General features: G+C 38.2%; 1 protein-coding gene and 2 long non-coding RNA genes across 4 annotated transcripts in view; 2 read left to right on the top strand and 1 right to left on the bottom strand.

The window, feature by feature from the left end:
* The window catches only part of LOC149545879 (putative helicase MAGATAMA 3), a 101317-nt gene extending 79197 nt beyond the window's left edge, over nt 1–22120 (top strand). The window contains exon 7 of the mRNA XM_089790864.1: nt 21981–22120. The gene's annotated coding sequence lies outside the window, so the exon portion shown is untranslated. The remainder of the gene's footprint in view (nt 1–21980) is intronic.
* Nucleotides 1–25613, bottom strand: part of LOC149545878 (uncharacterized) — a 125376-nt gene extending 99763 nt beyond the window's left edge. For both annotated transcript variants that reach the window (XR_016353623.1, XR_016353624.1), the window contains exons 1-2: nt 25485–25613; nt 25152–25308 (exon numbers count right to left, since the gene is read on the bottom strand). This is a non-coding gene — a long non-coding RNA (uncharacterized LOC149545878). The remainder of the gene's footprint in view (nt 1–25151; nt 25309–25484) is intronic.
* On the top strand, nt 23733–25844 carry LOC149545877 (uncharacterized). The gene is made up of 3 exons (XR_016353622.1): nt 23733–24974; nt 25128–25283; nt 25425–25844. It is a non-coding gene; the product is annotated as an uncharacterized LOC149545877 (long non-coding RNA).
* Nucleotides 25845–26324: the final 480 nt, after the last annotated feature.

The raw sequence follows: 26324 nt of genomic DNA, 5'->3' as shown, positions 1-26324 counted from the left end.
GGTGAAGCAATTATGAGCAATGATTAAGCTAGGGACATTCGCTGCATAACTATATCAGGGAACGGGCGTATTATTCTGGTTTATTCTGGTTTGAAGATAGTGTTCGATTGCTCATGATTTTCGGCAGACATTATCTATGTGATCATCATGTGTTTTTATTCTGTGGTGTATGGCAAATCTGCATCTCCCGAGCCAGGCGTCTTTCTTTCATGCATTTCCGTCATTGTTTGAAGATCAGTGAATATCGCAGGAATTGGGAAGTTGCGGGTGTATGTATTGAAGGGAGTATAATAACCTCCAGCAGTGGCTCTAAAGTCTTGTGCGACTTCAAGACACCACTCCAGTATTTGGGAATCCAACAGTATCGACCACTGTCTCAGCGATACAAATTCCATTGTCTTCGACTGCGGGCTTCACACGGGTTTCACACCTTGTTGGCAGCATCAGTCCAAGTCAAATATTCAACGGTTGGTTGCAAGTCGGCATTGCTCACGGTGCATATTACTCATCCTCGCAAGTTCGATCTCGCATATCACTCGACAGTACACGCATTATTCCATAAGGCAGTCTGAAGGAGCTAACGGAATTAGTAATCGCACAAGGGTTAGTTTTATCACGGAAGTGTTTGGGGTTTCTCATATCAGCCACAACTTCCCTTGCGACCAGCAGGCCAAGTATTAATTCGCCGATTTATATTAGGGAAGAACGACTACAGAACCGGCCAGAATTAGCACTGAATTTGAAGAAATTGTGTTCGGATCTAAACAAAGAAAAGGGTGCAAGTCAGAGACTTGGCGGGGTACGAACTGCAGAGCTCCAGAATTGACCAGTAAAATTGCACTCAGACGGGACAGAGGCTTGGTAGTAAGTTAGCGGTATCAATTCCTCTACCATTCGGGATTAGGCAGATTTGGTATAAAATCAACAGCCCTTCGTAATGATTAACGGAGCCGGCAATCTCAGGTTTTTATTCCTATATAGTCTAGGTTCATTGTTTGCTTATTGAATTATGAAATATTGATTGTAATAAGAATTCTTTCCTAAACATCATTGGCATTATTATCTACTGCTTTGTTACATCTATACTAATTGGTGAATTATTTGAGATACTCCTCTCTGCATGACAAATTTCATAGTACATTGTCTTTCATAGTACAACTCAGACTACAATTTGTCTCAGTTTATCACTGGTTCTTAGCGACCTTGCTTTCAAAGTGTTTGGCAAAACGACAAACCCCTGAAGTATTAAGATTTCGGTGTTAAAAAAGCAATAATCCTGTTGGGGTTACTACAGTGGTATCAGAGCTTGTTTGCAAACTATTTGACGAATTGCCACAGTACAGTATTGGTTTTTTTTAGTGACCTTTATAGTAAGGGTCATTACAGTGGTATCAGAGCTTGTTTGCTAATTGCTTGACAAAATGTCTAACCCTTGAAGTAGTAAGATTTTGGTATTGGAAGAAGATATAACCTACAGGGGTTATTTCATAGTCGTAGCTACGTAATACTTAACAAAGTGGGTGGAAGCACAGGCCCTATCGGCTAACTCAGCGGTCAGTATACCGAAATTCATATATGAACAAATAATCACTCGGTATGGGATTCTACTTCAGATAACGAGTGATCGTGGAGGGCATTTTTTCAATCACGTCATTAAACTGTTAACGACAGAATTCAAGATATATCATTCTCTATCAAGCCCGTACTACCCACGAGCAAACGGACAGGCTGAGGCTACAAACAAGATCCTAGTAGCAATCATCTACAAGTCATGTGCAGTCGAAGGTGAAGACTGGGAGGAGAAACTAGCCTCTGCCCTCTGGGCATACCGCATCGCATACAAGGTGACAATAGGACACACCGTTTCAGTTGATGTTGGCTAGTAGGCAGTGGTACCAGCAGAATTTATGATACCGAATCTGAGGATTGCACTAAAGAACAAGTTAGGTGACATGGAAACCCTGAGGGAAAGGTTGCATAATTTGAACAAACTTGAGGAGAAGGGGCTCTTGGCACAATGGGCCATGGAGGTGACGCAGAACAGGTGTAAAGCATGGCATGATAAACACCTAAAACTGAACAAGTTCCAACCAGGACAGTTGGTGTTGAAATATGACGGACGAAAGTAATCAAACTAGGCAAGTTTAAAGTCAAATTGGTCAGGCCATACCAGATCTGGGAAGTAGGTGATAATGGAGCAATAAAGTTATGGACATTGGACGAACAGGAAATTCCGAAAATGGTGAATGGTTCCAAGTTGAAAGTATATCATGCGCGACCTGTTTTGTCATCGATAAATATCGAGGAGCAGTAAAATTCAATTTAAAAAAATTGGGAAAAAAATGAAAAAAATGGAAAAAAAAAAAAAGGAAAAAAAAAGAGAGGCACTGTACAGTGACCGTATGGCACCCAATACACCTTACGGCTTTACATAGCACCATAGGGCGAGCAGGGAATAAAATAGAGCCCAATACACCGTATGGCTTTACATAACACTACACGGCAAGCAGGGAATACAATACAGAAAAAAGTAACCCCTATATTTCTGTATGGAAAAGGAACGACACTGTATGGTCCTCCACCGTATGGCCTTTTATGCACCCCACCGTGACTGTATAGCATCATGTTATATGTTGCCAATGCCAGTAACATATGGTGAATAAAAGGCAGGTAAAGAGATCAATGGATGGCAATATACATCACATGAAGGGTACCGTACGAGGAGCTTATAAAAGATAGAATACCGACACCGTATGACATATGCATCATAGCTGTCGAGTGTATGTGGTTGTAAAGGCAAAACAAGCTTATAAGGCAAGGCAGGGCAATGTACGGTGAAAGGAAGAAGGGGAAGTGCAGAGTGTGAACTGTACGGTAGTTGTAGAAGGAAACTTGGCAGTGTCTTTTGCAGAGGGTCTGGAGGATCTTATTGAGTGGGTACAAGAAAAGCTCTAGAATAAGGGTATTTTGAAAGGCACCAGTTTAGCACACCCACTAGTAGATGTTTTTGGATCAAACACAAAACACTCCAGACTGGAAGATATACATTACGAGTTGATGCAGTAAGGATTTTAGGAGAAGATAGTACCCATAAAGGTGAGTAAGGAGCAGAGCGTATGGCATATGGTTGAAGGGAAACAAGTGTAAAAACCGTACGTATCCATACGAAAGGAGCGGATTTTTTCAAACAGGGTTGTACGGAAAAAAGCAATTCATCGAACGGTAATTTATTCAACAAATTGACAAAGGAGTAATAGGGATGCAGTCAGCCAGAAAAAGGGCTTGGAGAAGGAAACTCAATCAAGACTCAGCCATGAGTCAAAATATGCAAACATGCCCTTTAGGAGCGTAGCCAGTTAGAAAAGACAAAGGGAAACAAAGGGCCAAAGTGCAAAACCAGCCAAATGTATAGATAACGCCACAAAACGTAGCATTCGAGGGGTTGAACGGGCTGGAATGTAGGAAATGGTGGAATGAAAATCCAGATGACCACCTCATCAAAACAAGCATACGGAAGGCACAAGTGGAGAGGGCAATCCGGATGCTAGTTTTTTGTATCTGAGATTTCGAAGGTGTCTTGCATATCATGATTGAGGCATATGATAGGCACTCCTATAAAAGTTCAATTCTATACTTGGGATACAACGTGGTGATATCATTCTGGCCAACTAACTTTACCAGGGTATTTGGCATACCAGGAACGGCACAAGGAGGAAAGAAAATTGACAGTAAGCCATGAAAGATGGACAAGGAGAGAAAACTGAAGTTGGTGGAATTAGTGTGCAAGGATTAGGTACAACAGAAGAAAGATGCCCTTACCAACACCTTGAGGGGAAGAGGGTTGCAGAAATCAAATATTAGAGAAGGCCATTGGAGGTGCCTCATGGATGTGATAAAGAGTTGACTTACAGGGTCAAGTAGGGTGTCAGACATCTCCTTTCCGTTGGTCAGTATGATGAATGGATTCATGAATGGAAGGGTTTATGACTAGGCTTCTCTATTGGCCACACGCATGGATGAGTTCATGATATTGCAGCATAAGACATTTTATATGCTGCACTATGCCATCGGATTTTTTTTGGAGGCGACTTTGAGGATGATACCCAAAGAAAACTTGGAAATCCAGCCAAGTCCGATAGTACCCGACGAGCCTCCAATAATGCAATGGAGGCATTTAGACACACCTGGAGGGCAAAAAGGCATTGGCCAAAAGAAGATATGGCAAGAGATGGAGAAATCTGGAAACACGGATAGTGGTTGGCAGGATACATCTTGTGAGGAGGATGACTTAGAAGAAATGGAGGTAGAGCAAGATGAGGAGGAAGATGATGAGGAAGTCAGGGTGATTTCAACAACCCCACTTCGCTTTCCACGATAGTTGACGACTGCACCAGTAACAGCTACACCATCTTTTTCAGCACCACATGTGCACACTATGGCAGATGTTTACATTCCAAGGTTTGGGTAGTTTAGACAACCAATGCTGATGACCCCAGTCACCCTAAACCCTAGATCACTAACATCAGCAAGAGTAGCAGGATCAATTTCACACTCAGCGGCTGCTCAACCTTCAAGAAGTCGGAGGACAACATCACCAGCGGACACACCTACAAGAATGCAACCTCAGCCAGTGGTTCAGGTGGGGAGAGAATTGACCTCCGTACCTCAAGAGCACGGATCACCTCAGTTAGTAGCATTGAGTCTACCTCAACCACATCCAGTAGCAGAGTTGACAGCCACGGAGGGAGGAGATAGTCAGGGAAGGGCACAAGAGCAGGTCCAATTAGATGTGATTGGGATGGATGCAGTAATCACAATAGCCAACACATTGTTGGATGATGTAGTGGATCAGGGTGCTGATTTGAGCATATCGGAAGCTAAACATTAGGCGCCAATAGCCACACAGATCAGCTCAACGAGCCAGGTGAGTGAGTATCTAAAACGACGACTACTTTCCCATGTTGCTAGAGGTCCTTCCATCCAGTCTCCCATGAGAGAGGACCTGCAGTTAGAGGCGATTTGGTTGAACAGCAAGATTGTTGAGGTCTCTGCATCACCAGAAGTAGGGGATCAGAGTGCAGCAGCACCAGAAATAGTAGAAGGAATGGTACAGACAAAGGGTCCTATAACAGTAGTGGAAGAAAAGGGTAAGGATATCCATTCATGCCTTACTGACATTACCAAGAGAAGCAAGTTCCTAGCAGAGTTGGTGCTCACAGAGAGACGACGGGCAGAGGCTGGGCAAGAAGCTCGGAAGGTGGCAGAAAAGGCTCGGGAGGAGGTGGCCGACCGACTTGCCACCTAGCAGATTGCATGGGAAATGGAGTGGACAGCAGTATTAACACAACTCAGGGAAATTGTATGAGGGAAGCAAGAGGTAGAACAACAACTTGCAGCGGTGCTACAAGAAAAGAAAACAGCAAAGAAAGCACATGATCAGAAAGAAGCTGAATGCCATGAGGTCACGATGATGCTGAAGAAGGTAGTGGAAGAGAATTCACAAATCAAAGTTGATCTAAAGGTCCAGATGGAACAAGTGTATCAGTTACGACGAAGCCGGTCTACACGGTCAGAGACACATCCTCCAGTTTAGTATCTATACATTGATGTAATTAGTTGTTTTGAGTTTTGTTGTGTTGTCGTCCGGAGATGACTATTCTTTTTGGGGGGGATGATGTCGTCGGTAAATATTGTCTAGCCGATGTGTTGATGTCTTCGGCAATTGTTCTTTGGAATGGTATATGTACAACTTTGGATTATCATTGTAATCATCATTAAGCACTATGTAACCTCTTCGGCATATATACAAATAATAAAAGGAGTATTGTTGTTACATGTTCTTGTTTATTGTCTATAAGCATTAATCTATTTACCCCATACGGTAAACAGGATCAAACAACTTTTGAAATGATCAGTGGATGTGATTGTAGGAAAATCAAATTGACATAGGATTGTCTAGTCCAATGTTCACAGACTTTTGTGTTGACATTTGCATGAGATATTCATCATTGAATTTCTAGTTGGTAGTTTTTGAGAAGAACAAAGTAGTTTGCTTTAATCTATTGAAATGCATGGTTAATTACTATTAACTCTCAGATTATTGACACATTTTGATTGCGCAAACATCAGAGAGTATTTATCTTGGTTAGCACACTATGTTTTGGTAATTTGGTTATGGAGGAGCTAAGAATTGTACACATTTTATTGTGGAAGCCGAAAGTATTTTTGTGAATGGGCTTGATATTTAAGATCAAATTTTGGTTTTGATGATAATCGATTGCATCGGATGAAAAAAATGATTGGTGAACATTATGTATTGATTCAAATGTAGTGCTTAGAGACAATATTTGCTACTAGAGTTTCATTGGCACTGTACAAGCATTTGTAATGCTACCAATTACTTTGATATAGGAATATAAGTCCATTTTTTATTATGTAACTGTCTTGATGCCTTAATGTATTTTGATTTTGTTATTGAGGAGTGAGCTCTTGGCTGTAGGCTTGAATTCAAGTGCATTTCCTTTTTGTACTTAAGCTTTTTTCTAAGAAGCCTTTAATAGGGCACCTTATTACTATAGTAGTGAGATATTTGTGGGCATCATCTCCATCAGGCTTCTCACTTGGTTGGGTTTTCCTCGATAAAAGTCATGGTGTTATAATGTTCTTTTGTTGGTTCTTGTTTTGTTTAACTTCTTTTACATTCAATTCTAAATTGTGGGTTATTTAAGAAGGTTAAAGAATACCGTTGCATCAATTCACCCCCTATCTTGGTACTTCCTCATCCTAACACATTCGAATAAGATATCGTATTTGTTTTCATCTCTAATGCTATATTCAGTCATGATGGGAAAGTAAGCATTCGCAATCGGGGAATCTACAATGAGGTCACTTTCTAAGGACACCACTCCGTGCAATGACTAAGAACCATGTCATGACTAAGGAGTCCCATGGTGCCAAAGGGGGGCAAGGTGGACTAACTTTGGGCTTAGGAAGGGTAGACTTTTGGGATACTCTGTTGTGAAGAAGACTCACAATCCTTCATGGGAAGTAGACCTTCAATCCACGGAGACCAGGTAATGTTGGCTAGATGGAGGGAAATGATGACTAAGGAGTCCCATGGGGCCAAAAGAGGACAAGGTGGATCGTCTTTGGGCTTTGGAAAGGTATAATTTTTATACAACCTATTGTAAAGAGCCCTCACAATCCCTATCATCAAAAGTCGACCTTTAATCTGGGGAGACATGGTAAGAGTGGCTAGATGGAGGGAAATGATGATAATACCGCCCACTAGGAAGCCCGCCTTAACAGTCGTGGGTGTGGCCTTACAGTAGGGTCAAAGGGCCGTATGGTACAGTTGAGAGAGATATCGGGGCCATACAGAAATGTTACAATGCAGTACGGTCAAGTATAATTCATGTTGCGCCAAGCTAAAGGTCCATATGGTAGTGAAAGGTGTACGGATATTCATTAGATAAAAGCAAAACAAGAATGGAGATTGAACATGGATAACCTTCAATTAATATTTGCAAACAAGATGGTGCTCCGACTTGCTAGATCCGAGAAAAGTATCGTAGGCAACGAAATAGGGTGAGGATTGAATCCCACCAAAACCAAAAATAGCTAAGTAGGGAAGATCTTTCACTTTCGAAATGGTGAACAATCCAGAACCCCAACAGGAATTCGCAATACAAAGAAATAATCTAAAATCACCTACCAACTACTACCTACATGTCTTGCTTAAATACTCGTCAGGGAAACCTTTCTGAGAGTGTACAAATATAGCCGACAACCATACTACCTAGGGAAATAATTAAATAAAATGGGTTCAAGATATATTAAATCAATCAGCCCATTAACAAAGGTTTAATTATTTATTTTATGATGGGAACATTATAGTTCTCCTGTCCTAAACTTTGCTTATCCTCATGTAAATGCAATGCCGGTTGCTACAGAATGTGTTCACCTTCCCAGGTCGCGTCATCTATTGGTAAGTATTTCCAGCATACCAAGTATTCCTTTAAGGTACGGTTCTGCAAGGTCTTCTCACGTACATTAATGATCTCAGCCAGTTCCAATATGAGCTTCCCTTCTTCATTGAGCGGCGGAAGATCTGTAGTTACTGTGATGTTCAATCCCACAAATTTTTTTAAGCAAGAAACATGAAAAACGTTATCAATGCGGCTTCCCATTGAAAATTTCAGCTCATAGGCAATTTCACCGATGCGGCAAGCTACACGATAAGGGTCATAAAATCGTGGCTTAAGTTTTTTCTTTCCCCTTTGCCTTCAATGAGGATGGCCTATATGGTTTGAGCCTGAGATAGACCAAGTCTCCCACTTCAAAACTTCTCTCAATTCAATGTTTGTCGGCATACATCTTCTGTTGATTCTGTGTAATGATCTCATCTTTTGGCCTTCACGTTCTCCAAAGTCTAAATGGAGGATAAGAAGAAATTAAATTAATTTCTTATAAAGTCATTCAATTAAAAATTAAAAGGGGACTTTGTATTAATAGCTTCTAGGGTATGTATTAATTATTGGAAGGACGGAAGCCTCTTGTGATTTAATTAATTATTGCTAGGGAGGGATTTCTAGAGAATGCATTAATTATTGGAAGGAGGAAGCTTCTAGCTCTTGCAATTAATTAATGTTTTAGTTCCTTCCAGAAGGATGAAGAAAAGGATAAATAGGGCTGAAAGTCTCATTGTTGAGCATGGGATTATTGTATTGGATGATTATGTCTTGCATTTGATAAGAGTTTGGATGTGTGAATCACACTCCCTTCTTTTGGCAATAGAGGACGTTCATTCTCTATTGTAACATTCTAGACGTCATTCCATTAGGGTTTGGCCTTTGGAATACATCTCTTTGTAATTGATTGCAACATTTTCAGCATTAATATAATTTCAGCTTTGGTTCAACTTTTGGGCATTCCTGGGTGCCCATTACAGTGGTATCAGAGCTATAAGTCTTGCCATCCTGTGGAGATCTTCAACATTTATGTTTGAGCATGTGACAAGGGCTTTATAATTTTCGCAATACCAGAGCAAGACAAAGTAGAAGTTCAGACTCGCTTAACGAACGGGATAGTTTGTTTGTGCAGAGGGACATACAATCCTGTCATATAGACATAGAAGAGACATTCTTTTAACAAGACAGTAGCATGGGTGACCAAGATGATAGAAATACCAGTTTTGACCAAGAAAATGTAATATTCAGGTTATTGGGTACATTAGAGGAGGGGCAACGAATGCAACAAGAGCAAAATAGGCGAACGGATATGATCTTGCAGCTTATGGCTAGACAGATGGGCATCAATATTGACAATCTGTATGTTGCTCCAGTGCAGAAAGAAGTTGTTTGCTCAGGTGGGATCGAGACACATATAGAGCCATGTAGCTATGATGTTGGTGATATGGAGTCCATCGATGTGGGATTAGAAGAATGCAAGGATACTCTCATATCAGCAACCACTTCTATGTCAGTTGAACCATCCAATGAGGAGTTTGGCAGTATGCATGTGGTTGTAGATGAGTGCTCTAATGATAGTATACTTGTTATTGCTAATGAGGTGAGCAATATAGTGACACAGTCATATTATACTATCGATCAACAAAGTGTTAATGTTCACTCTTAGGATAGTACTATGTTCAACATGGATGCAACATTGTCTTATGACAATCTGATGTTTGAGGCTGATGTTGATCATTCACTTGAGTGGAGTTGGGCTCAGTTTTCACCATCTACAAAGATTCAATTTTGTGTTGCAGTAGTTGGGAGGAAGAGGTTTCATAGATCTTCTATGGAGCCGCCTTATGGAGACATCCAAACACATACTTCATCAGAACAAGTTTTGGGAGCTAACTTGCAGGACACGTGGTTGGTCTTAATGATGTTCATTTGCAGTTTGTTTAATGTCCATATGGATATCACATATTACTTCAATTGGGATCCAGGTGGAGGTTGAAGTTCATTATGTTACTTAATTGCTTGAGGACAAGCAATTTTAAGGAGGGCGGATTTGTAATGATCCCATCTTTTGGCCTTCACGTTCTCCAAAGTCTAAGTGGAGGATAAGAAGAAATTAAATTAATTTCTTATAAAGTCATTCAATTAAAAATTAAAAGGGGACTTTGTATTAATAGCTTCTAGGGTAGGTATTAATTATTGGAAGGACGGAAGCCTCTCGTGATTTAATTAATTATTGCTAAGGAGGGATTTCTAGAGAATGCATTAATTATTGGAAGGAGGAAGTTTCTAGCTCTTGCAATTAATTAATGTTTTAGTTCCTTCCAGAAGGATGAAAAAAAGGATAAATAGGGCTGAAAGTCTCATTGTTGAGCATGGGATTATTGTATCGGATGATTATGTCTTGCATTTGATAAGAGCTTGGATGTGTGAATCACACTCCCTTCTTTTGGCAATAGAGGACGTTCATTCTCTGTTGTAACATTCTAGACGTCATTCCATTAGGGTTTGGCCTTTGGAATACATCTCTCTGTAATTGATTGCAACATTCTTAGCATTAATATAATTTCAACTTTGGTTCAGCTTTTGGGCATTCCTGGATGCCCATTACATTCTGCTCCCTTTGTAAGTTCTCTTTCAAACATCTCAAGATGTCTTGCCTTTCCTGAAGCCAATTCCTAGCCCTTGGTGCACAATTGTCACCCAACACCATGTTGACAAATGAAAAGGGTTCATACCCATATAGTGCTTCAAAGGGTGTCATTCTGATGGACATGTTGTAAGTGGTGGTGTAATAGTATTCCCCCAAATGCATCTATTTGACCAATGCCCATTGTTGTGCCAAAATGTAGTTCTGAAGGTAGCCTTCAAGCTACTTGTTTACAATCTCTGTTTATCCATATGTCTGAGGGTCATAGCTAATACTTGGCAACAAGTTTGTTCCTGCCAACCCAAACAATTTTGTTTAGAAAATATAGATAAATCGACCATCTTGGTCTCTAACAATGTTTCATGGTAACCCATGTAGACAAAAGACCTCTCTGAAAAATAATTCAGCTACCCATGCAACCTAGAAATTTGAAGAGATGGCAAAGAAGTGTGCATACTTCATTATTTTGTCAACTACCAAAAAGATACAATCCTTTCCATTCACCTTGGGAAGTCCAGTAATGAAGTCCATCAAGATACTTTCCCACTTTTGTTTCAGTATAGGCGAAGGTTGCAGTAACCCGATAGGTAGAGTATGTTTAGATTCATTTTGCTAGTAGACTGCACACTCTCTTACATACTGCAATATGTCTCCTTTAAGGCTTTTCCATGAAAAACTCTCCCTGAGTTGTCTATAAGTATTGAGGAACTTTGGGTGTCTAGCCAAGGGTAGGCATGTATCTCCTTCAAGATTTTCTACTTCAATTTGGGTTCAGGCACTAAGTATATCCGATTCTTATAGTAAATGATGTCATCCACCACTTTGTATCGATCATCCTGAGTGTCGTCGTCCATTAGCTCACAGGAAAATGTGTTTTTCAAATATTCCACCAATAAATGTGCTTTCTAATTAGCTGAAATCTAAGTCAGTAAGCAGATGGTCGGTTCCTAGACAAGGCATCTGCAACCACATTGTTCTTTCCCTCTACATATTCAATGTCGAAATCAAAAGCCTGAACCTTTCTTACCCATTTTTGTTGCCTCTCGTTCAAGTCTCGTTGCTCCAGTAAATATGTCAAGCTATTATGATTAGTACAGACGACAAACTTGGCACCCACCAGATACTGTCAGAACTTGGTCAGTGCATGTATGATGGCTAACATCTCTTTGCCGTAATGGAATGTAGACACTTTTCCTGTGTACGCTTTCAACTCTCATAGGCTATGGGGTGTCTATGTTGCATTAGTACCGCACCAATGCCTTCTCCTGATGCGTCACACTCTAGACTGAACGGTTGACTAAAGTTAGGTAAGACAAGTATTGGGCAAGTGCTCATTACTTCTTTCAACTTATCAAAAGTGAGTTACGCCTTTTCGTTCCATTAGAAAGACACCTTTTTTGTTAGATCTGTTAATGGTGTGCTGAGCTAAGAGAATCCTTTTACAAACCTTCAATAATAATTGCACAATCCAAAAAAACCCTTGCAACTCAAAGAGCAATTTCGAGGGGGGGGGGGGGGGGGGGCAATCAAGGATAGCTTGAATCTTCTCCTGATGAATCTGTACTCGATATTTACTAACAATGTGCCCCGGGTACACTATTTTTGTCATCCCAAATTCACACTTGGATTGCTTTGCAAACAAGGGCTGAGCTTTCATGATCCTTAGGACTTCACCCAAATGCTTCAAGTGTTCTTCCACGTCTTGCTATAAATAAGCATATCATCAAAGAATACTAGTAAATACTAGGCAATTGTTTGTTGAAGATGCAATTCACGCATGACTGGAACGTAGCAGGGGCATTTGTTAATCCAAATGGCATGACTGGGAACTCATAATGCCCGTAGTGCCAACGAAAAGTTGTCTTCTCTGTGTCTTCTTCCCTCATGCGGATCAGATGGTATTCAGAATGGAGATCTATTTTTGAAAATAAACTACACCATGTAATTCATCCAACAGTGCATCAATCCTGGGAATATGATATCTATTCTCTATTGTCTTTTTGTTCAACACACGGTAGTCCACACACATGCGCATCATTCCGTCATTTTAAACCAATGCTGTTGAGGGCTAGAACTGGGACGGATCCATCATTTCTCAAGCAGTTCCTGAATCGCCTTTTCGATCTCATCTTTGAATTTTTTGAGATGGCAGTAGGGTGTGGTTATGACTGGTTTGGTGCCTGCTTCGAATTCAATGGTATGCTCAAACCCACGATGGGGATGTATGCCAGGAGAAATGTCTATAAAAACTTTATCATGAGCACTCAAGATATTTTGAAGATCGTCATCCTAGTGAGGTGTTCGTTGTCCTTTTACAGATTTTGCCAAAAGGGCTAGAATTGGGAGGGATCCATCCTTTCTCAAGTAGTTCTTGAATCGTCTTTTCGATCTCATCTTTGAATTTTTTGGGATGGCGGTAGGGTGTGGTTATGACTGGTTTGGCACTTACTTCTAATTCGATGGTATGCTCAAATCCATGATGGGGAGGTATGCCAAGAGGAATGTCTATAAAAACTTTAGCATGAGCAGTCAAGATATTCTGAAGATCCTCATCCTCGTGAGGTGTTCATTGTCCTTTTACAGGTTTTTCCAAAACAAAAAAGTGTTCAGCCCATGCAATGTCATCATGTCAAAAGATTACCTCAATCCACTATACGGAAACTTCCTTTGGTCCCTCATTGGCCATCCCATAGAGAACAACCTTTTTCCCGTTGACAAGAAAAGTGAGGTCCATCCATTTGAAGCTCTGAGTGTATTCATCAAGTGTCTACATCCACGGTATGTTCAGAATAACCTTCATATCATCTAGGTCCACTATAAAGAAACCTTCCGTCACAGTGTGGTTAGCCATGATGATATTCAGTTGGGGAACAAGGTGCGTACAAGGCAAAAGTGTCCCTCTGGGAACCTTGACATGAAATCCTACATGCGTCTTAATTGGCAGATCTCTTCTTTATACCAAATACAAGTTTATGAAGTTTAAAGTGGCTACACTATTGAGCATCATGGTGACCCTATGTCCTTGAAGAGTTCCTTGTGCACGAAACACCATACACCTAGGGGTTCCAACTAAGGCGATGGTTCCTCTGCACCATACCAAAACTGCAATTCTCTCCATACGATTCAAGCTAACTATTTAGGTGTCCTCATGGGAATGGTTTTTTTTGGTAGGTAGATCCTTCGGATCATCCTCATCATCGAATACGACTTCAATGTAGTGTATTTTTCCTTTACCAAGGCATCTGTGCCTAGGCTCCCATGGTCCCTTGCAATTGAAGCATAATTTCTTTCTTCAGAACTCTTGTCTGGGAGCTTCGTCCAACGATGGTGTCTTTGGCAGATGTTTATTATCTGTCTTTTGGAAATACCCGACGGTTTAGAATGTGAGTATCCTTGAGAGGATGATGTCGCTGATGTTGCCATGCTCCATGCCTTCTTTATAGCCTCTGAAAGGGTGGCAGGATTGAACCCTTTTACCTGACCCTTCAGTGGATTTGTTAGTTCGTCCATGAAGAGTGCTATCCGTCTCCTTTCGAAAATGTCTGTAACCACAATAGAGAGTTTCAGAAATTTTGTGATGTATTGGTCAACCACACCAGTTTTCTTCAGTTGTCAATTCTTTGAAATTAAGTTTTGGAAATTTATCATCAAAGTGATCTATCAATTTCTCAGTGAATTCCACATAAGTACTTATTTTGTCATGCCCTAGTGTGATGGTGTCATGATGCCACCATTCATGCACTACTCCCTCCAAATGTAGTGTTGCAAATTTGATTGCTTTTTCTAGCATTGGATTAGGTTGGAAGTAAGTATCAACCTTCATTATCTATACTTGAGAAGATATGGATCTAGATCTGTCAAATGGTGACAGATTTACCATACTCAACTCTACGATCGTTGTTAAAATATCCTCATTTTCTGCGTTAGGAATATCTCATTCTCAGTTCTATATAATCTTTGTAGGGTATATCCTCCTCCATATTTGCATTCTTCCAATCTTCTCTCAATTGCCCTTGAACTTCCTCAAAGGTTGTCTATAGTGGTACCTCCGTTCGTTGAGGGAAAGACGGCATGGAAGGTCGAGAGTGTACTGGATGAGAATTTGCCTTACCCGATGCCAAGTCCACGCTATGACCATTTTGTTCACCAGATATTTTATTGTCTGCCAATTTTTTGAGAGTTTCTTCAATAAGTCACTGAGTTTCATTGATTTGTGTTTGATTCCTCAAAAGATCTCTTATTAGTGCCAAGAGTTTAGCAACAGTGGGTTCTTGTTTTGTCATTCTATCAACCAAATGGGATCTTCTTCTCTTTCGGCTATAAACTCTCATTCACTGTGCATAGGCTGGCAGGATAATTAGCTCTAATAGCAATGTAATGTTCCACTTTTGTTTGAGACTCTGTTGGCGTACAGTAGCAACAAATGTCTATACCATAGGAGATGCAGGGTGTGAGATGGAGGGTCTTGACTGGAGTCAAGTCGTACGATGGTGAGGCCTTAGAATAGGCTGTACGGTATAGCTTGTGTATAGTGATTCTAGGGAGTTGTATAGTGGAGTTAAGGTCATGCGGGAAGAGAAGCAGTTGTGGGTCTGGTCGTATAGTAGGGCTAGAGGGTCATAGAGAACAGTTAAGAGATATTGAGGTCGTACGAAAATGTTACGATGTAGTACAGTCAAAGTTGTATCAAACCAAAGGTCTATACGGTAGTGGAAGGCGTATGGATGGGAGATGGGTTCCATCAATGCAATCATAACATTAGAGTTCAAAATTCATTAGATAAAAGCCAAACAAGAATGGAGATTGAACATGAATAACCTTCAATTAATATTTGCAAAAAAGATGGTGCTCCAACTTGGCAGATCTGAGCAGAGTATTACAAGCAATGGAATAGGGTGAGAGTTGAATCCCACCAAAACCAGAAATAGCCAAGTAGGGAAGATCTTTCACTTCCGAAATGGTGAACAATCCAGAACCCCAACAAAAATTTGCAATACAATGAATAATTTAAAATCACTTACCAACTACCTACATGCCTTGCTTAAATACCCGTCGAGGAAACCTTTTCGAGAATGTACAAAGATAGCCAACAACCATACCTACATACGGAAACAATTAAATAAAATGGGTCTGAGATATACTATATCAATCGGCCCATTAACAAAGGTTTGATTAATTATTTATTTTATGACGGGAACATTACAAGGTGAAGGATTGTTTGAAGAGGTGCCAAGTAGATCTTAGATGATGAGAATGATAGAGTCTAGTCAATAAACCAGAATTTAGCAGAATTGAGAATTGAATTTTGCAAAGTGAGTTGTATGTTATCAAATCAAAACTTTGTTGTTACTTTCTAACCATTGTGGTAGTAGTAAAAATTCTTTTCATAAAGTTGACCTAACAGTCATTTGTAAATTCTTTAATCAAGGTGACATTCTAATGGAATATTCTAAAGTCCTCTAACAAGGCCACTCTGAACATGGTAATTAAATCCTTTAATAGGGTCACACCTAATAGTGTGTTTTGTAACCTTTAACAGAGTTGGCTTCTAATAGAGCTCACTTTAGAAGAGTGAAAAGTGGTCACATCGTACTGGTGGTTTTTCCCAAATTGGGTTTCCACGTTAAATATTGGTGTCGAACACTGTGTGGATATTTGTTGTGTTTATGCTACTTGTTGTTTTTAAGTTTTATGTTTATTGTTAATTGTGATAAGTTTCGGCAAGTTGGCACATATAGGACATAGAGCTAAAATGGAATGAATAAGTTGGATTATTGTGAACAGTTTTAACTATTGAATTATTGGGTTAAGTTTGTTGAAGTTTCAAGTGTTTGATTTATACATCTGAACCTGGGGATAGCTAATTCACCCCACCTCTCAGTTATTGCAAATATTCTAACAATTGGTATTAGAGCTCTTGGTGCTTGTGTGAAAGTTTGAAGGACTTAAAGCTAAATATCAGGATGTATAAGAGAGAGAAACCCAAGCTAGGCAAGGAGAACTTCTCAACATGGAAAATGTTGATGACATTACGTCTGTCAGGTATTAGAGATTTTGCACTTTACTTTCTTGAAAATGAGTACATTGAATTTCTCAGACCTATGACTGTTGAGTAGATGAAAGAGAAGCAAGAGCATAACCAAATGATGATTGGGCTTGCATCTTCCCTAAGATATTTTGAATTTGATGAAGTAAACGATTGTGTAAATGCAAAGCAAGTATGGGACAAGATGGCATTACTCCATAGAGGAGACACAAATGTGATGAGAGCTAAGGATGAAAGCATGAGAGGAAAGTTTGACAACATAAGAATGAATGAAGGTGAGAATATAGCATAACATGGTGCAAGAATTGAAGAAGTGGTCAATGCTATCACAAGTGTTGGAGGTGAAATATTTGAGGAGATAGTAATTAGCAAGATACTGAGAACTCAGATGCACACTTGGTAATGATCTAACATACACAAAACTGAGATGCAATACAAGTACCTAGATGCACACTTGGTAATGATCTGACATTGGATGGTCTAGTTTGTACACCTGCAGCTTTTGAGTAGGCTAATTTTGATAATTACTCCCTTACTAATGTTGAAAGTGCTTTCAAAGCAAAATTGACTCTTGATAGTCATAGAAAGGAGAAAAAAGGCAAAAATGTGATTAGTGACAATGAATCAGATGAAGATCTTGATGAACTTGAGGCATTATTGGCTAAGAGGCAACCCAGAGGAAGAGGTAATACACATGTAAACTTCCTACTATTTGCTTTACGTGTAATAAAGTTGGTCATATTGCTGCAAAATGTCCTCACATAGAGGATAAGGATGAGAGAAAGGATAGCAGGTACCGAGATAGGAAAGATAATAGAGACTACAAAGGAAAAGGTAACAAATCTTGTTACATTGCTGAAGAAAGTTTCGGTAGTGGTATTGATGAAAATGATGATGAAGTTGTGTATGTTGCTATGAAAGACTATTCTGAAGAAGATGAAAAATGTGAAAAGACTACTCTAATTTCACATGTAAGCAGAAATGATTGATGGATAATTGATTGTGGGTGTTCACATCGTATAACTAGTGATACAAGTAAGTTTGAAAGGTTGATTCAATGCAATGGTAACAATATTAAGTTTGAAAATGATGCACCATGTTATGTGAAAGGTAAAGGATCAATTATTTTGAATGATAATATCATATGTGATAATGCATATTGGGTTGATGGTCTGAAATATAATTTGTTGAGTGTGGCACAGTTGATCAGTTCTAGTTGTATGGTTGAATTTATAAACAAGAAGGCAAAGATCTATGATGCTACTGATGAACTCATTGGAAGTGGAGAGCAAACAAGAGGTAATTTGTTCTATGTAGACCTATCTGAAGATACATGCTTAATTGCACAATATGAAGATGTTTGGCTATGGCATAAGAGGTTGTCATGTAAATTTTGACAATTTGGTTGAAATTATCTAGAAAAGAAGAGTAAGAGGATTGCCAAGATTGAGTAAGTTAAATAAGGTGATGTGCAAACGATACCAATTAGGAAAAATGATTAACTCTAGTTTCAAGAGCAAAACTTTTTCTTCTGATGATATTCTGGAATTATTTCATACTAATTTATGTGGTCCTATTAGAGTGCAAAGCTACTATGGAGACAAGTACTTTATGTTATTTGTTGATGACTTCTCTAGAATGATGACTGTAATGTTTCTTAAAGAAAAATTTGATGTTTTTCAAATGTTTTAAGTAGTATTTGGCTAGAGCAAAGAAAGAAACAGATAAAAGCCTGAAGTGTTTGAGATCTGATAGAAGTGGAGAGTTCAACATATTCTGTAATGATAGAGGAATCAAAAGGCATATGTCTGCATCTAGAACTCCACCGCATAATGGTATAGCTAAAAAAGGAATAGATCAATAATGAATTGTGCAAGAACATTGACGATGGAGAAAAATGTTTCATCAGAGTATTGGAGAGAAGTTGTCAGCACTGCAGTCTACACACTAAACCGAGTGCAAGTTAAGAATGGTACAAGCAAAACACCTTTTGAGCTATTGTATGGACATGCACCTAATGTAAATTATTTCAAAGATTTTTGAAGCAAATGATATATTTTGAAAGATTCAAGGAATGGAAAGCTTGATGCTAAAAGTGATGAAGGTATATTCCTAGGTTATTCCACAAAGAGTAAGGCATAGAAATTTTTGAATTCTAACACTAACAAGGTTGCAGAAAGTGCAAATGTTAGAGTTGATGAATTTGCAAAGAAAAATGAGGTGGAATGCAAGAAAGAACCTAAGGACTACATAAATTTTGTATATGTCTATGAAGGAGAACCTAACACCATTCTTGAACTTGAGAAACAAGCTGAAGGAACACCAAATGTAAACAATACCGAGTCACAACAGAAATACAGTAAGAGGAAGTTGAAGTGATTGAACATGTTGAACAAGGAGAATCTAGTGATTGGAAATTTGAGAGGAAATGAGATAGCTCCCAATAGGGGACATTACAATGGCATGGACATCATGGTGGATAAGTTAAAACATTCTATACAAGCACCATGAGAATGACCCTACAAAATGTCCAGCCTTATGTAGTAAAGTGGAAGCAATAGTTCTTCACCGTTGGGAGAAGATGACTGCCCTATTGCACCTCCTTGCATATGCTTTATCTCCGAGATATTAGAGCAAGGTAGTACTTTCTATGGCAGAAAGAATTGCACTATCTGCTGATAAAGAGGTTGCTAATGGGTGCTCCAAATCTGTTGCAAGAATGTTGCAACATGATGACATGCATGAAAAGATTAGGCTAGAGTTTGGTTTATTTGCTTCCAAAACAAATATTACTCCATATGTAATTAATGAGCAAAATAAAATGGGAGCAATAACATGGTGGTATATGTATGGTCAGTGATAGAAGCATCTACAACCTCTTGCAATCAAAATCCTCTTACAAGTTAATTTTGATTTTTGTTTTTAGATTACAACTTGTATTCTACAATCTAGTGTTTAACATCTATCATATTGTCTTTTTTTTTTGTGAACACAATCCAGGCTGCAAGTTCTTCTGCTGCTGAAAGGAATTGGAGTACATTCTCCTATATCCATTCAGTGAAGCACAACTAATTGGGGTCAAAGTTGAGGGCTTGGTCTACATTCATACCAACTTGCATCTTTTGTCATGTAAGGATGATGAATACATGCATGGCGGAGCCAAACTTTGGGATGTAGTCCTTTTAGTGTTCAAACTTGGATCCAACACTAAATGATCTTACTATGATGATAGATTATGGTGATGATAGGTCCATGACACATGGTGGCACAAGTGGAACCATTCTCGGTTCAAATGATATCGCAGCAGTTGGAGATGAGGAGAACCCAAATTTTCTTGAGAATCATTATGATTCTGATTAGTGAACATTGAATCATGAACTATGTTTTTGGTTTTGTAGTTTGGAGTCTAGAATTTGAGTAAATTTCAATGTGAGCATTTGTGCCCATGAAGTTTTAATTTGAAGTTTGAACTATTTAATTGACATATCTTGAATCTTGAATCTTGATTCTAGAGCAATGCTGAAGTATCATATAATAATATCAAATGATATATGTTTGTATATTTCTAAGTTCTTATATTTATAAGTTTCTTATATATATATATATATATATATATATATATAGAGAGAGAGAGAGAGAGAGAGAGAGAGAGAGAGAGAGAGAGAGAGATTTCCAAATGCTTCCGTATCCAAAAAAGTAAATATATTCTCGCATCTGCTTCCGAATCGGTAATTTAGATCCTCCCTAGTTATATATATTAGTTATTGATCAACCTGTGACTTTGCATAGGATAGCTGTAGGACAAATCAAACAAAGTCTATTGATTTCACTGAGATTGATCCTAATAGTAATTGGATAGGGCTAGATTAGGAGACCCCATTTTTTACTACAGATGAGATTCTTGATTTTGAGAGGTAGCCCATGGAGGATGTGGCTTTGTTTGAAGGAGCCAGGAGCCACTAGATTTTCACTGTATGATTTGTTGAAATGGAGGAATCATTGCCATCTACCAGCTCAAGTAAGGTTGAGCTGGAGCCGCAAACACCATCTTTTATACAGAGCGAACAGTTGCAACAGAGTGCAAGGTTTAGAAACTCTGCAAGTTTTCATTAGATTAGAGAAGAGGAAGATTGAAAATGTTGTAATATGCAAATTATTAATTTTGACGATGATTCCAAAGGCAATCATTATGAATTCATAATAGTTGTCAGAAAACTATTGTATTGAGATTTCACAGGATGGTGTGATTTTGTATTCAATTTGAATTCAAATGAATCAAATTTAGTAGAAAACAAATTTATACTACTTGAATACATTTTGTCGTTTGAATTTCCAAACAACAAAAATTGTTTTAAATAAATTTAAGGAATTTTTTATGTTGGAGAGGTTTTTTTTTCCACATTTTGCTTGACTCGAATTTTGGGTCTTCCAACTTTTTGCCATGTTAGAAGTCTGCAAACTATTCCAACATCAAAGACATATCAGTGCAATAATGGGACCAGATTATTGTTTTACCTAGCTTAGTTTGAAGTATGATATCATAGCATCTGTTATTTTTCTTACAAAATGGCATGATGTAAGTAGTTGGTGATCTAATTATAGCCACTGTATATCTGGTTAGTATTCAACAAGATGGCATAAGACATGATAGGAAACTTTGAAAGCCTTTAAAGAAATGCCCGTTCTTGTTATTTAACAATGAAATTAATATTGATTTGCAAGAACATCTGCATTACTTAGGATCTAAGTTTTAACATCCACTAATTCATGAGATTTATAAAGCAATGGTCAGAGGAGTGTAAGAATATTTTCATTTGATTTAACTTTTTTTAATCTGGCAAAGAGGAGAAAGTGCCATGGATGGTAGTCATAGGTATTGGTATTGCTAAACTGGGAAGCAACTTATTTTAAGAAATTAATACTGATTTGCAAGAACATCTGCATTACTTAGGATCTAAGTTTTAACACCCAGTAATTCATAAGATTTATAAATCAATGGTCAGACGAGTGTAAGAAAATTTTTATTTGTTTTAGTTTTTTTTATCTGGCAAAGAGGAGAAAGTGCCATGGATGGTAGTCACAGGTATTGGTATTGCTAAACTAGGAAATAACTTATTTTAAGTGCATGATGTGGATAAATTCCTATTTGGGTCTGAATTATTCTTATGCATGTATCAAGAGTCATTTGCTCTCCTTACATAGATGCTTCATCAAATTCTCTTATAGATCTATCTTGGTAATATCATTTTTTGAGAACACAGCGGTAATACTATTCTATGTGCTGATATCATTTGTTTTACGTTGGCTTGTGACACAGGCAGAATATATCTGGAAAAATGTGATGAAACACGGTTTCAAGATGCTGGAGATTGTTTTGTGGAGGCAAAATGCTGCCATGATGCGGCAAGTGCATATGCCAGAGCTAATTGTATTTCAAAATGCCTAAATGCGTGCATGAAGGGAAAAATATTTGAGACCGGTTTGGAATTTATCCAAGTCATGAAAAAAGAAAATTGCAAATCGAACTGTGGGAAATGTGAGATTTGTGAAGGTGTAAAACTTGAAACTGAATATCTTAAAATGTGTGCAACTCATTTTCATCAGAAAAAGGATTCCATTTCTATGATGAAATTTGTCAAAGCCTTTCCTACAATGGACTTGATCAGATCTTTTCTTTCAAGTAAAGATTACTTTGATGAACTTCTGGAAATTGAAGAAGCAACTGGGAACTTCTTTCAGGCTGCAGAGGTGGCAGGGATGAAAGGGGATTTGTTACTCGAGGCAGTAATGCTAGAAAAAGCAGGAAAATATGACCAAGCAATTAAATCAATTCAACTGCATGTGTGGTTAAATTCTTTGTGGGGAATGGGAAATAAAGGATGGCCCCTACAGCACTTTCCGGCAAAGAATAAACTCTTAGAGAAAATAAAACAAATAGGTATTCAATACATTCACCATACACCTCCAGTCCTTGTTTCCCATGATTGTGAAGCATCAGTGTTTTCAAGCCAGTCACAGAGTCTTTCTGAGTTAGCAGAACAAATAATCCTCTCACAGCAGATAAGAAATGTCAACTTTGAAGTTGTTTCTCTCCGTAAGGTTCTTGATGTGCACCTTCAATCTAATGTAAAATCATTTCAGCTTGACGAAGGGGAAAGTTTTTTCAAGAGGGTTGATAATTCGAAAATGCTGCTGGAGAATAGGGTCTCTTCAACAACAATGATGTTTATTTGGAATTCATGGAAGGACATATTGTTGTCCTCTACGTATTCACTTGCAAACCTAGAAAAGTACCAGGAAAGTAAAGAAGATAAAATCTACATTGAATTTGCCTACAAATATTTTGGCACCAGAGTCAACAGAAATAATAGATTCTGCACCGTGTTTAATAGTGAAGCCTTCTGGCTTAAAGGTAAGAGGCTTGAACTGTTGCAGAAACGAGGCAACTGTGCACAGATTAGTATTCAGAACTTTGCTATGCATGCAAAAGAGTTTCTTTTGAAGGAACTGTTCTCTGTTGGACTCCAGGTTCTCAAAAAGATTCAAGAGATCTATCTTTCAAGTACAAATCAGTGTTGCAGCCTGTTCTCTGTTGGACTCCAGGTTCTCAAAAAGATGCAAGAGATCTATCTTTCAAGTACAAATCAGCGTTGCAGCCTTACATTTGAAGGCACCCTGATAACTCAAATTTATCAAGTTTCAAAAGCATTGGAAGATAAGCTCTGGCTGGGTGTGGACAGGCAACAAGTTTGAGAGGGATTGAAAACCTGAAAGAACGTTTCTTTGAGATTTTTTTCCCATTTAAGGCGCAGTATGAAAATGTGAAGAAATTTATCTCTTTGCGTGAGAATCCAACAAGCAGCTTGATTCTCAAAGATATGACTCTCAATATAATGAGCAAAATGCATAATGGCTTAACTCTTGGTCAGATTGGAAGATTACAAATATTGCTCCCCTTTCTTCCCAAGGATGTGGTGACAGGGTATGGGAAGGAAATTATTAAGAGACTCCAACAGGATGATTGCTGGAATCATGTACTCCTCTGGCTGCATATGGAAACACTAACAGGAAGCAATTTGCAGGATAAAAGGTTGAATCTGATAGAAAACTTTGAAACAGCTTTGTATTCTACTTTTAAGAATTGGCAGAACCAAAGCGATTACATTTCTCCACATATTTTTCTCTATCTAATGGAAAAGCTGTTCTTTTTTTCAACTTCATGCGAATATTTATCAGGAGCCTTGTTTTTGCCAAGGTTTTACTTCATAGAGTTTATGACTGGAGAACAAGGAAACTCCTCCTGTGCCTGGTTTCTTCAATCACTGTCTTTACCTAGATGTCAGGGAAGGCTTGAAAAGTTTTATCATCCCATGTATGATATAATTGGTCAGCTATTAGTAACTTCGAAAAATGACATATTTACATGGATGAAAACTTTCAAGATTGATAGCAGAACTTATTTTCCAGAGATGGCAACACGTATGATCATTATGCTTTGCTTGATAGGTGTCAACAGCATAGATTTTTATCAGGATTCTATGCATATGCTTTCAACTATCTTCCTAGATAAACAAATTAGAAAGAATCTGCCTCCTCAATTTGAAGCAAAGTTGCATCAATGTTTACAAAAAAACAAACCGAGCAGAGATGCATTTATCATTCACTTCTCTCGATTAATGATAGATATTGGCAACCCATTGGTGATGATTGATGCAGTCACAAGTCCAGAGGTTCAGAACAGTAGTGTTGATTACATTGTTCTTGGACCTGAGAGAATTAAATGCAAGGAAATTTTACTTCAGTCCATCTTTCAGGATAAAGGTGATATGATTGCTTTAAATGAAAGGGGTGGAGATATGAAAAGTAAAGAGCTTGTGGTACAGGGTAACGTGAACGCCCCGCCATCAAAGAGTAATAGTTTTGAAACCAATACAAAGCATCTTTCAGAACCTTTGAAAGATGAGAGATCTCCTGACAGTGCTGAGTCTGACAGAGATAAACAAGAGAAAGGGAATGCACTCCGCAAATCCATATCGGGTGCCAGTAGCGGTGATCAACAGAAAGGGGCGATTCTTTAGAAGTTGGTTCTACTTCTAGAAATAAGGATACTCAGTTTCCATTACTCGAAGACATCAAAATATCTAGCAAGTTTGAAGGAGGTGAACAGTCTCCAGCGTCTTCTGCTCAGAATCATCTTGAAGAGACACTGTCTAGTAAAGAAAAATATATCCAGGAAGCCCACATGGTTTTTGAAAGGTTCAAAGATGCTTCTTATATAGATACTTTTATCTTAAAAGCTTGTCCTCTCAAGGTATAGGAATCATAGCGCGGTACTTGACATTTATGATAATCAATTTGATAAGCTCTACTAATTTTCCTTTTTTCTTTTTGCTAGTTAATCCCAGATAGGGCAAAAGCTCAATTATTCTGTATAACAATCTGATAATTTGTACAATAAATGTAGGCAGAGGTTGACGAATTCTTGGACCTGATGGAGACAGCAATACCAAAGGTGAAACAACGCAAAGATTGTCCTGACGAAGAAAGTGACCTCTCAGAGGAAATGCATTCCATCCGTGGAGAATTTTTGCATTTATCTGAATGCCTCGATCCAAGGCCGGTCAGAGATCTTCCACGTGCTCCATCTGCACCAGATTATCACAATATTTTTAATTAGAGAAGCAGGAAATTTGTTTGTAGAAGTGTATTTTGGTTTTTCAGTTGTCCTAGCCTGAAAAATGCCTCTGTTTTTTATTTGCAGGCATGAGAAGCACAAAGAATGTGACGTCGAATGGCTAGAGAATAATTTAATAAGTCATACCTCTACCAGATTGCAGGAAAGTAGGGAGAGATTGAACGGTCTTAAGTCTGTATCTGAAGACAAAACTCAGACCGAAGCACAGTGCACTCAAACAGTACAATCTAAAAATAAGCAGAAGATAAAGAACAAGCCGAAGGGACACAATAAGGGTGGCAAAAGGAGGAAGTAAACTTTTAAAGATCTGTTATTGTATAGAATGATGAATGTATGTGTTACTCCATCGACTCTCTGGAGTCGTAACTGCATTCACCAGTCTATTGGTTTATCATTCTACTTCTTGGGGAGTTCCACTTTTTGACAACTTGTCCTCTGCATATATGTTCTCTTTTTCTTCGTTTATTTATTTTTCTTATTTTTTAATTTGTATAATGTTTCATTTTTCTTTTAGTTTTAGATTCAATTTTGATTTAAATTTAAATAAAATGACAATTAATTTTATTTTTATTTAAATATAAAATTTAGATGAATTTGATTCAAAATATTTTGCTAAAAAAAAAGATTAGAATTATTTCTATTTAATATAAAATTATTACATTATTTGTTATTATTTTAAGTACCTTAAAAATTACTTTGTTAAAATTTAAACAAAATAATATTGAAAATACATATGAATTATAAACTAGCTTATATATACTTATATATATAATATGCTGAGAGTCATCTTTCTCGAGGCACTTATTTTAATTTAAATCTTATGTTTTTTTTCGTGTGGGTTAGGATTTGAATTAAAATAGGTGTGTCAAGAATGATGACTCTCGGCATATTATATATAAGTATATATATGCTAGTAGTAGTTGTCGTGCACCATGGAAGACATTTTTGAAAAACTTCAATCTAAGT

Source organism: Cupressus sempervirens, chromosome 7 (assembly GCF_028749045.1).
Source record: "Cupressus sempervirens isolate cs-2001-9-10 chromosome 7, ASM2874904v1, whole genome shotgun sequence".
NCBI classification, from domain to species: domain Eukaryota; kingdom Viridiplantae; phylum Streptophyta; class Pinopsida; order Cupressales; family Cupressaceae; genus Cupressus; species Cupressus sempervirens.
Note: the sequence above shows the minus strand (reverse complement) of the source record. Positions and strands in the feature narration are given on the sequence as shown.